At 38.4% G+C, this 16,511-nt stretch overlaps 1 pseudogene; it reads right to left on the bottom strand.

The window, feature by feature from the left end:
* Positions 1-1,136: 1,136 nt before the first annotated feature.
* Positions 1,137-7,496, bottom strand: LOC119523440 (annotated as a pseudogene).
* Between the last annotated feature and the right edge of the window lie 9,015 nt (positions 7,497-16,511).

The raw sequence follows: 16,511 nt of genomic DNA on the forward strand, positions 1-16,511 counted from the left end.
TGGCACACATATATAATAATGATTTTTAAGAAAAGTTTGGTATTATATAGTACAATTGAATATGTTCTTTCCCTATGATCTAGCAATTCTAGGCCTATGCACTAGAGAAACATGCACAGAAGGAGACATATGTAAGGATATTTATTGCAGCATTTTATATCTAAAAAACAAACTTAAAATGACCTAAACATCCATCCTTTTGGAATATATAGATAAGATATAGTATGCCTGTATGACCCCAAGTAATTGAACCTTATATATCCACATGGAAAGGACACAGAAATGAATATAAAAACCAGGATACAAGAGGATTGGTATAGTATGCCATTTAGGTAAAGTTTTAAACACAGAAAAACAACTATATATATGTGTGTGTGTATGTGTATATATATATATACACACACACGTATATAAATACATATATATATAGGATAAACGTGGTGACAATATAAATGTGAATAAGAAGGACACACACTAACCCAATTCAGGAAAAAAGGGGAAAATAGGAAACAGATACAAAAAGGGTCACAAATATATCTTTAGCATTTTATTTCCTTAAAAAATGAAGGAAAGAAGAGATAGAACTGTATCAGCTTGGTCTGGGAGTTAAGAAACACTGGTTTTTTGGCCTGAATCCTGTGGGACCTTACTATATTACATTAAATCCCTTCCCTTCTTTGGACCTGTTTATACTGTGTACAAATGATTGAGTCAACTAGATAATCCCTAAGGCCCTCACTGTTCTGGAATGCTATTGCTATTTTCTCACCCAAGGTCCTTATTTGTATGTGCTTAAAGCCTTAATCTTCCATGAACCCATTTAACAATCATTTATGTATCTAATTAACAAACTGACATTTCATCTACTGGTTCATAATGTGTCAGGGAATTAAACAGAAAAAAAGGAAACATATTAGTCAAAATAGTTTTGTAAGTGATAGAAAAAAACAATACATTGACTAATATAGTTGAAAAGAGGGAAGAAAGGAGCTAGATCCATAGATCCCATTTCTTAATCCAGAGATTCAAATGATATAATCTGGACATAGGTTTTGTTTTGTTTTGTTTTGTTTTGTTTTGGACCAAGCTTAGCTTTTATTTACAGATCAAAGTACATGGGTGAAAATGCATTACAACTAATGAAGCCATTCTAATTTAACTTCAAGACACTTAAAATTTCCCATGATGGCTTGCACTGCTACTGAAGAGCTCATTGACTGGAGCTCAATCAGATAACCACAAACAGCATCCAAGAAAAGATTTTTAAGTCCTCTTCTCTCAGAATTTAAAACTTGGCTAGGATTATCAAAATATCTTGTCAGTAGTACATGTATACAATCCAGAAAATTCAGTGGCTTCTACATTATGTTCCAGAATGGATCCTATGATTTGAACAACTGATAATATATTTTAGTAGTCTAGGTAATGACACTTCAATTTCATTCATTGTCTCTATTATGAAGCCTATAACCCAGTTCAAAGTACAAACTTGCTGCTTTCAGAACTGAATAATAAAATCTAAAGGAAAGAAGTGATGTGTGCAGGGTAAATTTTGCCAAGAAGCACAAACTTGAGACTAAGAGCATGCATTCTATCTGGAGAGCTCATAATCACACTGTCATTCAATTCTTTCTCTATGATATATTGCCAAAGTGTCTGCACCAATATAGGGTCTTAATAACTGGCACAATGAATTTTTGCACATTTACACTCTGCAAGTTTAAATGGGTCAGCAAATTCTCCATAAATCTTAGTTATGTCCTTTAGTTCAGAACCCAGCTGAAAAATTACTGGAAGAATGAGGGGAATACTGCCTTTGTAGTGTCTTTTGTATCTGACATTGAGTCCTAGCAACTTCCATTTATTCTAATTCATGAAGAAATTCACCATCTGCAGCTATTTATGAAATGGCAAAAAGTGGAGCTTTTGGCACTAAGAAGGGTTTGAGCAATGTACTCTAGGTGCTATTGAAGTGAAATTTCTGTGCTATGTATGCCTGCCAATTTGGACAGAACATGAGCTGCATTACTAAAACATCTCTTCTCATATCTCCAGAGTAAATCCATATAACAGACTGTTTTAAAATCCAGTTTTATTGATATATATCCACATGCCATACAATCATCCATGTGTATAATCAACCATTTATATTACCATCATATAGCTGTTCATTCATCACCTGTTCCAGTTTGCTAATGCTGCTGGGATGCAAAATACCAGAAATGGATTGGCTTTTATAAAGGGTGTTTATTTGGTTACACAGTTACAGTCTTAAGGTCATAAAGAATCCAAGGTAATGCATCAACAATCGGGTACCTTCACTGGAGGATGGCCGATGGCATCCAGAAAATCTCTGTTAGCTGGGAAGGCATGTAGCTGGTGTCTGCTCCAAGTTCTGGTTTCAAAATGGCTTTCTCCCAGGACATTCCTCTCTAGGCCACAGCTCCTCCTCAAAATGTCACTCTCAGTTGTTCTTGGGGCATTTGTCCTCTCAGCTTCTCTGGAGCAAGAGTCTGCTTTCAACAGCCATCTTCACACTGTCTCTCATCTGCAGCTTCTCTGTCAGCTCCTGTGTGCCCTTCAAAGTGTCCGTCTTGGCTGTAGCAAGCTTGCTCCTTCTGTCTGGGCTTATATAGTGCTCCAGTAAACCAATCAATGCCCATACTGAATGGGCAGGGCCACACCTCCATGAAAGTTATCCAATCACACACAGTTGGATGGGGCACATCTCCATGGAACAACCTAATCCAAATGTTCCAACTTAATCAACACTAATATGTCTGCCCCACAAGATTGCATCAGAGAACATGGCTTTTTCTGGGGGTCATAGTACATACAAACCAGTACATCACCCCAATCTATTTTTGAACATTTTCCATATACCAGAAAGAATAAAAATAAGAATAAAAAAATAAAAAAGAACACCCAAATCATTCCCCATTCCACCCTACTTTTCATTTAGTTTTTGTCCCTATTTTTCTACTCATCCATCCATATACTGGATAAAGGGAATGTGATCCACAAGGTTTTCCCAATCACACTGTCACTCCTTGTAAGCTACATAGTTATACAATTGTCTTCAAGAGTCAAGGTTACTGGGTTTCAGTTTGATAGTTTTGGATATTGACTTCTAACTGTTCCAATATATTAAAAACTAAAAAGGGTTATCTTTATAGTGCATAAGAATTCCCACCAGAGTAACCTCTCTACTCCATTTGAAATCTCTCAGCCACTGAAACTTTGTTTCATTTTGCATCCCCCTTTTGGTCAAGAAGATGTTCTCATTCCCATGATGCCAGGTTCATATTCATCCTTGGGAGTCATATACTGCATTGCCAGGGAGATTTACATCCCTGGGAGTCAGGTCCCACGTAGGGGGGGGGAGGGCAGTGTGTTCATCTGCCAAGTTGGCTTAGCTAGAGAGGGTCACATCTGAGCAACAGAGAGGTTTCAAGGGAGACCCTTAGGCACAATTAAAAGCAGGCTTAGCCTCTCCTTTGCAGTAATGAGCTTCATAAGTGCTAACCCCAAGATAGAGGGCTTGGCATATCAAACCGTCAGTCCTCAATGTTTGTGAGAACATCAGCAACAGTCCAGATGAAGAAGCCCAACACTTCTGCATTTTCCCCCAGCTCCTTAGGGGGGCCTTGCACATATATTTTTATTCTTTGCCCAAATTACTTTGGGATGTGTTGCTATTTCACTCTAACTTTTATACAAACCTAGCATACCTCACTTCCTATTCGAAGTTCCATGTAGTTGTGGTGTTTGAACAAACTGATGTAGAAGTTGTATTGTTTAGAAAATATAGATCCTGCATCAAATAAACATCTTTTCTCTTGGTCTTACATGGAAGTTGAAGCTTCAAAACACAGTCAGTATCAAACAGACTTTGTTTTGATCAGTTTTGGCCATTTGGACCAGATATGGCTCCAGAAATGAAGCGATCTGTAACAGTTTACCTGCAAGTTCAACTTGAATTAGTCAATTATAAAGGGCAATACTAAAGAGTTCATCTTTGGATCACTGAGCCAATTTAAGCATTCATTCAAAATGATGCCCTGCTTCTTCATTACTCAACATATTGGGATCAGATGATAACACTGGTGGTCCAGGCTTTTTGGGTACACTTGAAGACTGGGGTGCAGCCTTACTTTGATTTACCAATTCTTGGAGTGTGTCTGTTATGCACTTTTAACTGTTTAATCTTTCTTGGAAAGGCTAAGTGCTACTATGTCCTCTTCTGGCTCTCTATGTTTATAGAAATGAAGTCCAAGACCCCGAGGATCTTTTTTTTCTCTGTGGCAGTGAGATAGAGATCTATCATACCCTCATAAAATGCACTTGTCTGTACTGTGCACAAACTCTGGAAAGGTCTACTAGATAAGTGATATTCTGATACTCTTTTAAAGATTCCCTTAACATTATTTTCTTTTCAGTCTTATTTTGAACTTATCGGGAATGCTGGTACAGCTTATTTGTCTTTGAACAAATTGCATCATCAGTGCTATACAGAAGTGGGCAGATATTGTCACAGGTTTGTCTCTTTACAACTCAAATGTGTGATCTCCATTAGAAAATGCCTGAGCCTTATCAGGTCATGATTCAGTCAGTTTGGGCTTCATCAAGTAACCTCCCACTCAAAAGTATAGGGACAGACAATAGTTTAACAGTAAAGAGCACTCAAGACAAGAATTCAACTTCAACACATTTTTACTAAAAGAGCACGTAAGGTAAAAGGAACAAGTTTACCATGTCAAAATTAATTGATACATTACCAAGCTTGGGAGCCCCTGCTTCTCCAGATGCAGCTGGAATGAGATCAGAGAGCTCCTCCTTTTCTGAGTTACAGAGTATTTATAACATTTTTGATTTACATTCAATCAAATCATAATCTGTTTTTACATTTGAACAATGAGTAATAAACAAAGCATCATGAAGCATGAGTAGTTCATGAAGTGTCCTTATCCACAAGTGTTTTAAAATCAAAGGAGGGTATCAGCAGTGTTATCAGACTTAGCCTTGAATGCCTGCAAAACTCTGCTGATAATCTAATTGAGCTATGACTTCTGTAAGGGCAATATAATATAGTTTTTTACTTACATAAAATCTAAAAATTAGAAAAGAGGTTACTATTACTTATCTCTAACTTATTAGCATAGTTATCTTATTTCATCCTATGATTAGTTTATTAGGACTATATTCAACCTTGCTACATTACTTATGACTTACCTATGATTAAAGTAACAGCTTCATCCCTATCTTGTTTTCTTTTTACACAGAGGACCAGATGATTATGTTATCTATAACTAAGAAGGTTGAGAAGGGCTTTCTGCTTTCTTGAAAATATTCATGGCTTCTTTTAACTGTTTAGCTTCACCATCAGTATAATCTTCTAATGTAGGACTTGAAGGATATGAATCATCTGTCCCAATTATTATAGTAAGACCTTTCCACTTTTTATCATTTGGAAATTGTACTTGAGGGTTTTTAGGTAAAAGTTCTGTTAAATTTGGTTCTATATTAGAAGGAATAACTGATTCTTCACTATCAGAACAGAAAGCAACGGGTGGCATATGAGAGCAGCATAGAGAGAAGGAGTCCACATTCTCATTATCAGATTCCTCAGTAGAGATACTATCCTGTGATAATATCCTGTAAGTGTAAGCTTATGCCAACAACAGCAGCATTATTTCTGATTTAGCAGTTGTTAAGAGAAGAAATTAATGCCCCAGTCAGTTCTTTGTCTCTGATTACCAGATCTTTAAAGGTGGTAACCTACAATTGCTCTTGAAATTCCTTCTGAAGTTCTCCTACAATGACAGTGAATTGATGCTCACAAAGAAGTTTCCATAAAACCAAAGCATGGTATGATTTTTGAACCAACTGCTGGATTGCTTAAAGCAAAACTTTTCACTCAGATGAATCACGTGAAACTTCCTCTGCTGCTCTTGTTGCATTTGCTGGCTATTTCCATGTTCAGGACACATGAATCCTATCAGCCTCTTGCACTTTGGCAGTAGTAGTTGGATTTCCTAGTGGTCTTCCTGCAAATTGGAAGTTTCTGTTCAGAAATTCTTTCAAACCTTTCAGTCCTTGTAGCACTGACTCCAGCAGTTGAGAGGGAACACTACTTTCAATTGCAGTGATCTCTCTATTACCACTCTTGAACACTCTTTCTACAACTAAACCAAACTAGAAACCCAAATGTTTTCCATGATTCAAGAAAAGTAAATACAAATATCATGCTTTCCAGAGTACACAATCTCTGGTCCAGTCATAAAACTCATACCTGAGGCATGAGTTGCTGAGTTTCCTGCAGCATACCACTAGTGTTGACATGGCAGGAGAACTTCCTAATGGCTGTCTGAATGGACAAGTGCTGAAATATAACCTTATACCTATGTGTGTGACAGCCAATAACTGACAGTCCAATGATTCAGAATTTTAAATCACTGTTATTTGAACAATTGGCTTAAAAACAGAATGATCTATGGTTTTAGCAATACTTCCATCAGCAGAAACAATAGAATTATTTGACATAGAGACAACTCTGCTCATTCCTTGTCCATCTGGGCCCAAATCATACACTTATATTACACCTTTATTTGATCATGTATATAAGACATTCATGGAATTATCAATTGTGATTTGAACAATAGGATCATCTTCTGAGAATATGAATTGTAGCAAAGAAGAAACAAGGAAAGAAAGTGAGCTCTTTGAGTGATTTAGTTTCCTGCATCTTTGGCTAAACCAGCCTACTTTTACTTGGTCTGCTACTTCATATAAACACCCATCTTTCCCAGACAATAAAATTCTGCCATTATCACTGGAAGTTATTGCTAAAAGGTAAGTATTGTCAGTTGGAAAAGAATATAAAGGATCTGGAAGCAACTACATTCCACCAGACATACAGTCATTAAGAACTTTAGAACCTGTCTGTAAATTAGCTGAGTCCAAGAATCACTATACCCACAGGGATCACCAAAACCAAGAGGTGCCCTACATGAGGTTGAAAAATGCCAGTTTTTGGTTTCACTAACCCCACAGCCAGAATAGTCTCACCAAATCCATCAAAATAGGCAAGATCTCCACCATCTTCATTTCTCCACATGAATATATCACTGTCAATTTTGAGTCATGTTCTGCTGATTGGAGGGAACACACTCATCATGCAATTAAACTGCATATGTCCAAACTATTCAAGAAGTGCAGGTGGGAGAGGAACTCTTCAGATGGAATTGATCTCTGGAAGGTTGGGTACCAACAGCATACCAGGTCCTTTTAGAGGATAATCCATATTTGATATGCCAGAAACAATGGGATTATTTGGAGCAGACACCATGAATAGCTCAGAAAGGTCTGGGTACATGCGGTCTTCTTGCAAAATGACAGTTGATGAGACACCCACAATTTTCCAGAGTGTCCTGTAGGGTTGTGGCCCAGGTTGGCATAGGGGCCAGTTTCACCAGGCCCAGCACAAAAGATGGCATCTTGAAAACCCGAGTAACAGTAGAAGCTATTCGAAACACCAGTTTCCCAAAAAGGGCAAAAAAATAGAAGAGAAATAAGGGAAGACCCAAGACCTAAGTTCAGATCTGCAGCTTAGGATGTGCGCCAAATGAGTGCTTCAGTGCTTTGAAATGATGCATTTCCAGTTCATCTGGTAGGGAACTTGAAGACACCATTTTGGAGCTGGAGAAGGAAAGTGATTGAGCAAGCTTGACTTTAATGCAGGAACAAAGGTGAAGGAAGCTCTTTGGAGGTGGCAGAATGTTTGGGGGTGGGAATAGGGGAGGGAGAAAACAGAAGAGGGAGAATAGGGGAAAGAGAAGTGACTGTGGTTGGAGATGGACAGGAAAGGGTGGGGTCAGAACAGGTTTTTAGTTTTCATTTTCTGACTGTTTCCCTTTCTGGTGCCTTCACTTTCATGCATGTCTTCTCAACATACCTTCAAAGGTGGCTGGTTACAGGTTCAGGTTTACAAAAATGTTAATGAACTTAAACTATCAATGGATAAAAAAGCCCATCCCCAAAATATGGTACTAAACTCTCTTATAATTCCTATCGCAGCATGGGCAAGCATATTGTACAGCTACAACAACTGCAGATATTAAACCTGTTTCTGACTTTTACACTTAATATTACTTCTGATCTTCTTTTTCTTGCAACAGTAATATTCACTCAATGATTTATAATAACCTGTTTACACTTCCATATCCCATTATACCTAACAAATATTCCCTTGTCCATTAGTGATTATAGCATCATGAAAGGCCTGTAAGGTACATGGCACAAGGATGCTACAACCCACCATTTCCTCTCTGTGCCTTTAATTTTGTTTCAAAAATTGAGGGACCAAAAGAGGGAGAAGCTTATCTACTTCCCTCAGGTCCTATAAACAACTATTGGTAGAAATGGAATAAGGCTTCCCAGCACCTCCTGCTCCTCTAAGGTTTCTCTCCTGGATATACTCAAAAAGTGCAGCTCAGTGACAGATGAGAAATCCTCCTTGTCCTGAGACTCTCTAGGGACAGATAGTTGAATCCAAGAGGAGCATTGTTCTTTTTACCACATCCACTCAGGGTGAATAGGCTCACCCTGGACAACACCTAAGATCATGATTGGCACACTGAGAGCCAGAAGCAACATCTGGAGAAACCTCTGACCCTGCTGTGTCCATGTGTGGCCTGAGCTGCAATTATTGTCCAAATTTGGGGTGGGGGTGGTGGTAGTGGGACTAGAAATTCAGGGTCTGTTAGGTGTCAAACTGCACTGTTGATTGGCTGCAGGACCTGGGAGATCTGCCATTTCCTTTCTCAGTTTCCTCTTGTGAACAATGGTAGGCAAACTCTTGATCTCACAGAGGCATTCAAGCCAAATTGTCTGAGAAAATGGCCATGAGAGTGTTACTGGCATCTCAGCTCCCACCCTCTCCTGTGCTTCTGGGGACTATACTCAGAGATCCCTTTCTTCTTGGTTTAAGAGGAAAAGGCCCAAACCAGCATTGCCTCACTTAGTTACTAATCAGTGAGTCCACAAACACTTCTTGATGCCTGTTCCAGTTTGCTAATGCTGCCCATAATGCAAAATACCAGAAATGGATTGGCTTTTATAAAGGGGGTTTATTTGGTTACACAGTTACAGTCTTCATGCCATAAAGTGCCCAAAGTAATGCATCAATAGTTGAGTACCTTCACTGGAGGATGGCCAGTGGCATCCAGAAAACCTCTGTTAGCTGGGAAGGCATGTGGCTGGTGTCTGTTACAAGTTCTGGTTTCAAAATGGCTTTCTCCCAGGATGTTCCTCTCTAGGCTTCAGCTTCTCTCCAAAATGTCACTCTCAGTTGCTCTTGGGACATTTGCCCTCTCTTAACTTCTGTGGAGCAAAAGTCTGCTTTTAAAGGCCATCCCCAAAATGTCTCTGTAAGCTGCAGCTCCTCTCTCAGCTCCTATGCATTCTTCAAAGTGTCCCTCTTGGCTGTAGCAAGCCCACTCCTTCTATGTGATCTTATATAGTGCTCTAGTAAACTGATCAAGGCCCACACTGAATGGGTGGGGCTGTGCCTCCATGGAAATTATCTAATAAGAGTTATTATCTACAGTTTTGTGGGTCACATCTCCATGGAAACACTCAATCAAAGAATTACAATCTAATCAACACTAATACATCTGCCCACACAAGATTGCATCAAAGATAATGGCATTTTGGGGGATGTAATGCATTCAAATTGGCACGATGCCCCAGAATTAACCCCATCTGTGCTGAGACTTCACAGCTCTCACCCCTGAACAGCTCACAGAGAAGATATCATTATTGGGGGAAAGATGTGGTGCCAAATACTGTAACAGAGGGATGGAAGGCATGTGAGTACAAATGAGCAAGCAGCTGATCAAGCTAGGACATTAAGGAAAAGACTTCAGAAATGATGTGTTTAAGTAAGTCCTGAAATATGAGCATCTTTCCCTTAGCAAATGCAGTTGGAGGAAGCTCATTCAGGCAGGGGGAACAGCAAGTACAAAATCCAAGAGACTTGAAGCAACTTTGAATGTTGAGGGAAGTGAACTGGAGTGTAGGGGGCAGGATGGGTGATGTAGTAAATACTGAAGCTGGAAAGGGAGAAAGGATCTAGGTCATGAAGAGATTTGGATGTCAGGCTGTAAAGGTGGTCTTCATTCCAGGTGAATTATGTCATTTCATGCAGTTCAGTGGTCCTAGTTTTCACAAAATTACAAGCTGCATTTCTTCCATTCTGTGAAAGCATTTTAAGAGGAGCCATTTATTCAGGGTGGAATACTGAAACACTAAAATTCATTCCAATACCTGCCTTTCTTTATTCAGGGTGGTAGTTTTCATCATAGTCAACCTTGAGACATCTGTTCTTTTCTCACCTTGCAGCTGGAGGTATTCATGTGTATAAGTCACTCACATTTTAGTGAAGGAGGAGAAGGAAGGGAAGAAAGAAGGGATAGGAGATGAAGATTAGAAAACTATTTGGCTCCCTACTCTTCCTCCAGACATCCCACTATTTCTAAATTCCTCCCTATCTTCATATAAAGAATGGACTCTCATAAAGAATAGTCACAGTCTTACACATGGTAACTGATACCATTCCAAGTATCTGCATTTTTAGACAGGAATTGGCCAAGAACCAAATGACTTATTGTGTGACTGCCTGAGTCTCACCAGTGTGCGCACAATGATTTTGTCTTCTTTGGTGTTTAAGCCAGAGACACCCCATACCCAAGGAATATATTCATGAGAATTAATGAATGTCCATGAGAATCAAATATCCATGGAAATCAACAGCTTGTGCAGACCTAGGTGGGTGGGATGTGGGAAAGCTCTGCAAGGTCAGCACCAAGCCTGAGTGTGTCTGGGGAGTGCTAACTACTAAAGACCCTTTTGAGGGCATCTGCACCAGAAATATTCTGTATTCCATGGCTAAATTCTGGTAGGAAGAGCCAAATCACTGAAAGACAGCATCTGGGCAGGGTTTGGCTGTGTGTGTGTGTAATACAGAGGAGTGATGTAATAGAGCCTGTGGTGAACTAGAGTTGTCCTTTCACTGGCCTTGACTTTCTTCTTTATATTTAGTCAACTGAATTTTGAACTGGACCTTGACTGACAACTTTTCCACTCCCTTTGTGACACTTACCCCACCTACCCTATTTTCATACGCTGTGTCCTTTCTGCTGTTTGCTGTGTTGTAGGGTGGGGAGATAAAATATAAAAATAAACCTCTTACCTTCTAGGTATTTGTTGTCAGACTGCTGGTCTCCTTCATAATATTGGGGCAGTTTGAGGGAAACCATATTCTCCCTGAAAATCTTTCTGGCTCTAGAGGTCTCTGAGGAAGGAAAGAGTTGAGGGTGCTCAGACCAGTGGACACATTACTTAGATAAAATGAAAAGTATATTGAGAAAAGGGACAAATTCCACTTGCTTTGAACTCTGGAAGATGGTAGAGACTGTAGAATGACTACAAATGCTGAATTGAAGAAACAGAAAAATCTCAGGTAGGAGAAGTCCATCTCAGATCAACAGTAGGTTCCTGTTTCCCCTCCCCATCACTTGGTCTCACATGGCTCAGGAACCACACAGGGGCAGCATTGACCCAGGTCTCTCTCACCACAGACTGAGACTGTAGACCAAATCACAGCAGTGAGATAGAACTCAACATATATCCAGGCACAGAGTCTTAACTCCCCAGAGACCTAGGGAAGAAGGCAAGCCATTGAGAAGTGATGCATACAAAAGGGCCCTTGAGAGGGGCAGACTGCCATAGAAAGGCTGGTAAGAACTTTTGTGACCAATTCAGTTTCAGTTGGCTATATGACCTAAAGGCAAAAAAGATTTTTCTGAAATGACCCAACTCTCTGGATTGACTGCATCTGGCTCCCTGGGGAAGAATAACCTAATGGGGAAGAAATCTGAGGCAGAAAAGCCTCACAGACAAAAATCATGTGCAGGGGTGTGACTTAAACCTGAACTGACATAAAACAGGGCAGTTATGAATACTGCAAGGAAAACAGAGCACTGAGTGAGGGAGAGAATTTAAGCAAATCATAGAAGCTGGGGAGAAAATTCTGTACAAAAACAAACAGAACAGATGATGATTCCCTGAGAAGAAGCAGAGAAAATAAATCTCTATTCAGGAGGTGAAACAATTGCAGAAAAAGTGCAATCTGAAATACTGCACTGCATATCCAGGGTAAGAATCAGATGAAGAAGAGCTGAGAAAACCTGAACAGTTAAACATGGGTTATTCTAAAGGTCAAGGATAAGTTAGACCAAACACCAAAGAAAAGCCTTAACACAAAGCCAATCAACAATAAAATTTTAGAAAAGAGGGAGAAACAGACCTTCAGAATTAACCCACCAAGAGAATCAGATGCCTAGTCATCAGCAAGTCACAAGCCACACAAATAAACAGGAAGATATGGATCAGTCAGGGAACAAATTAAAACTGTAGAGGAGACTCAGAAGATGGAACAACTAATCAAAAATGTTCAAATTAATCTCCTAAATCAATTCAAGGAGAAAAAGGAAAACATGCATAAAGAGATAAAAGATATTAAGAAGACAATTTGTGAGCATAAAGAAGAATTGGAAAGTATAAAAAGAAACATAACAGAAATTATGGGGATGAGAGGCCCAAAAACAAGGATTTAAAATATCTGAGAGGCATTTAAGAGTAGATTAAAACAGGAAGAAGAAAGAATTAGTGAGCTAGAGGGCAGCACAATTGAAATTGTACAATCAGAAGAACAAATAGAGAAAGGAATAGAGAAAACTGAGCAGTGTCTTGGGGATTTCAGAGACAGCACAAAGTGCACAAGAATAAGTATCATGCATGTCCAAGAAGGAGAAGAGAAGAGAAATGAAAAGAAAGAGAAAGACTGTTTGAGAAAATAATGGTGGAAAATTCCTAACTCTTATGAAAGACATAAGCATACATGTCCAAGAAGTGCAATGGACTCTGAACAGAATAAATCCCAACAGACCTACTCCAAGACACATACTATTAGAATGTCAAATGACAAAGATAAAGAGAATTCTGAAAGCATCAAGGGAAAAGTAATTTGTCATATACAAATGGGCCTTAATAAGACTAAGTGACAATTTCTCATCATAAACCATGGAGGTGAGGTAGCGGGCAAGATGGCAGTGTGGTAAGGTATGGAATTTATTACTCCTCTAGGGCAGCTGCTAAATAGGAAATGTCTGGAACATCTGTTTTGGGGACCTCTGTGACAGGACATATGTCAAACACCAGTCTGGAATGGCTGGAATGGCTGAGATTGCAGTGAACTGGAAATTTGATATGGGTTACACCCTCCTCCTGAGACCTGGGCCTGTCTGGACTGGGAAACCCTGATTGGGTCAATCATATCAGGGGATAACCCTTCATAAAAAGGCACCATATAAGCAAGGCAAGAACCAGAAAAATAAGGGCTGAAAAATTCTGATCAATTAAACAGAAGTTATGATAGATGTCTAGAATAAGTTGAAATGAATACCAAAGAACAGACAGAGAACAGACAGCCAACAACAAAACCCTAGGTAAAAGAGTGAAGACCCAGAATATACTAATCAAGAAAATCAGATGCCTAGAGAGCAAAAAGGTAACAAGTTACTCTAGGAAGTGTCTAGATATGGATAAGCCAAAGGAACAAACTGACACTTCAACTGAGATACAGGACTGGAAACAACTAAAGATGTTAAAAGAAATCTCCTAAATCAAGTCAATGAGCTGAAGGAAAATGTGGCAAAAGAGATAAAGGATATAAAGAAGACACTGGATAACCATAAAGAATTTGTAAGCTTGAAAAACCAAATGACAGAACTTATGGGAATGAAAGGCACAGTAGAACAGAAGAAAAATGCAATGGTGACATGCAATAGCAGATTTGAAGAGGCAGAAGAAAGAATCAGTGAACTGAAAGACAGAAAATCTGGAATACTACACACAAAAGAACAGACAGGGAAAGGAATGGAAAAATACAAGCAGGGTCTCAGGGAACTGAATGACAACATGAAGCACATGAATATACATGTTATGGGTCTCCCAGAAGGAGAAGAGAAGGGAAAAGGGTCAGAAAGAATAATGGAGGAAATTATCACTGAAAATTTCCCAACTCTTATGTAAGACATAAATTTAGTGATCCAAGAAGTGCAGCTTACCCCAAACAGACTAGATCCAAAGAAACATACTCAAAAACACTTATGATCAAATTGTCCAACGTCAAAGACAATGAAATAATTCTGAACACAGCAAAAGAAAAGTGATCCATCACATGCAAGGGAAGCTCAATAAAACTATGTAAAGACTTCTCTGTAGAAAACATGGAGGCAAGAAGGCAGTTGTATGATATATTTAAGATACTGAAAGAGAAAAATTGCCAGAAAGGAATTTTATAGCTGGCCAAAGTGTCCTTCAAAATGAAGGAGAATTTAAAATATTCTCAGAAATTAAAATTTCAAAATATTTTGAATTTAAATTTAAAAATTTAAAAAGACACTGAGAAAATTTGTGAACAAGAAACCTGCTCTATAAGAAATACAAAAGTGAGGGCTACAGGCTGATAGAAAAATACAGGAGAGAGAGGTTGGAGAAGAGTGCAGAAATTAAGACTATCAGAAAAGGTAAAAGAGACATAGAAAAACAATAAGATATGACATATAAAATCCAAAGACAAAATTGTAGACGAAACTGCTGCCCTTAGAGTAATAATATTAAATGTTAATGGACCAATCTCCTCAATAAAAAGACATAAACTGGCAGAATAGATTTTAAAACAGTACCCATCTGTATGTTGTCTACAAGAGACTCACTTTAGACACAAGGAAAAAATTACATTGAAAATGAAAGTTTGACAAAAGTTATTTCATACAAACAACAACCAGAAAAGAGCTGGGGTAGCCATATTTATATCACAAAAATTAGACTTCAAATGTAAGACACTTAAAAGAGATGAGAAGGAACTATATATTAATAACAGGGAAAATTCCTCAAAAAGACATAACAATCATAAATATTTATGCACTGAGCCAGAGTGCTCCAAAATAAATGAAGCAAACACTGGCCACACTGAAAGGAGAAGTAGACACCTCCACAATAATAGTTGGAGACTTCAGTATGCTGCTGTCATCAATGAATAGAACATCTAGACAGAATCAATAAGGAAACAATGATCTTGAATTGTGCAACAAATGAATGAGATATAACAGACATTTATAGAACTCTACATGACAAACAGCAGGATACACATTTTTCTCAAGTGCTTATAGATCATTTTTCAGGATAGACCACATGTTGGGTCACAAAGCATGTCTCAATAATTTTAAAAATATTGATATTATATGTATATATATAGAATGAATTTGGAAATCAATAATAGACAGAAGGCCAGAAAATTCATGTGTATGTAGGCTAAACAACCAGTGGGTAAAGGAGGAAATCACAAGAGAAATAAGTAAATATTTGAAGCAAATGAAAATGAGAACATTTCTGTGATGCAGCAAAGGCAGTGCTGAGAGGGAAATCAAGGAATTAACAGTTCACCAGGAGGAATTAGAGACAGAACAGCAAACTAACCACAAAGCAAACAGAAGGAAAGAAATGAAGATTAGAGTAGAAATAAATAAAATTGAGAACAGGAAAACAATAGAGAGAATCAACAAAACCAGAAGTGGGTTCTTTGAGAAAAATCAATAAATTGATGGTCACTCATCTAGGCTACAGAAAAATAAAGGATGCAAAGAAATAAAATCAGAAATGAGAAAGGGGACATAACTATTGACTTCACAGAAATAAAGGAGATAATGACAGAACACTAAGAACAATTGTATTATAATAAACTAGACAAATTAGATGAAATGAACAGCATCTTAGGAAAGCATGAACAAACAACATTGACTCGAGAAGAAATAGATGAACTCAACAAACCAGTCACAAGTAAAGTGACTGAAGCAGTAATCAAAAATCTCCCAAAAAGGAAAGTTGAGGAAAAGAGTAATTCACATATGAATTCTACCAAGCATTCAAGAAAGAGTTAGTACCAATCCAGCTCAAAGTCTTCAAAAAAATTGAAGAGGATGGAAAGCTACCTCATTCAATGAAACCAACATCACCCTAATACCAAAAACAAAGATACTACAAGAAAACAAAATTATAAACCACACTCCTTAATGAATGTAGATGCAAAAATTCTCAACAAAATATTTGCAAACTGAAGCTAGCAGCATATTAAAAGATTTATACACTATGACCAAGTTGGATTTATTCCAGTTATGCAACCCTGGTTGTTCTAGTTTGCTAATGCTGCGAAATGCAAAACACCAGAGATGGATTGGCTTTTATAAAAAGGGGGTTTATTTGGCTACACAGTTACAGTCTTAAGGCCATAAAGTGTCCAAGGTAACACATCAGTAATCGGGTACCTTCACTGGAGGATGGCCAATGGCATCCGGAAAACCTCTGTTAGCTGGGAAGGCACGTGGCTG

This window comes from Choloepus didactylus, chromosome X, assembly GCF_015220235.1.
Source record: "Choloepus didactylus isolate mChoDid1 chromosome X, mChoDid1.pri, whole genome shotgun sequence".
Lineage (NCBI taxonomy): Eukaryota > Metazoa > Chordata > Mammalia > Pilosa > Megalonychidae > Choloepus > Choloepus didactylus.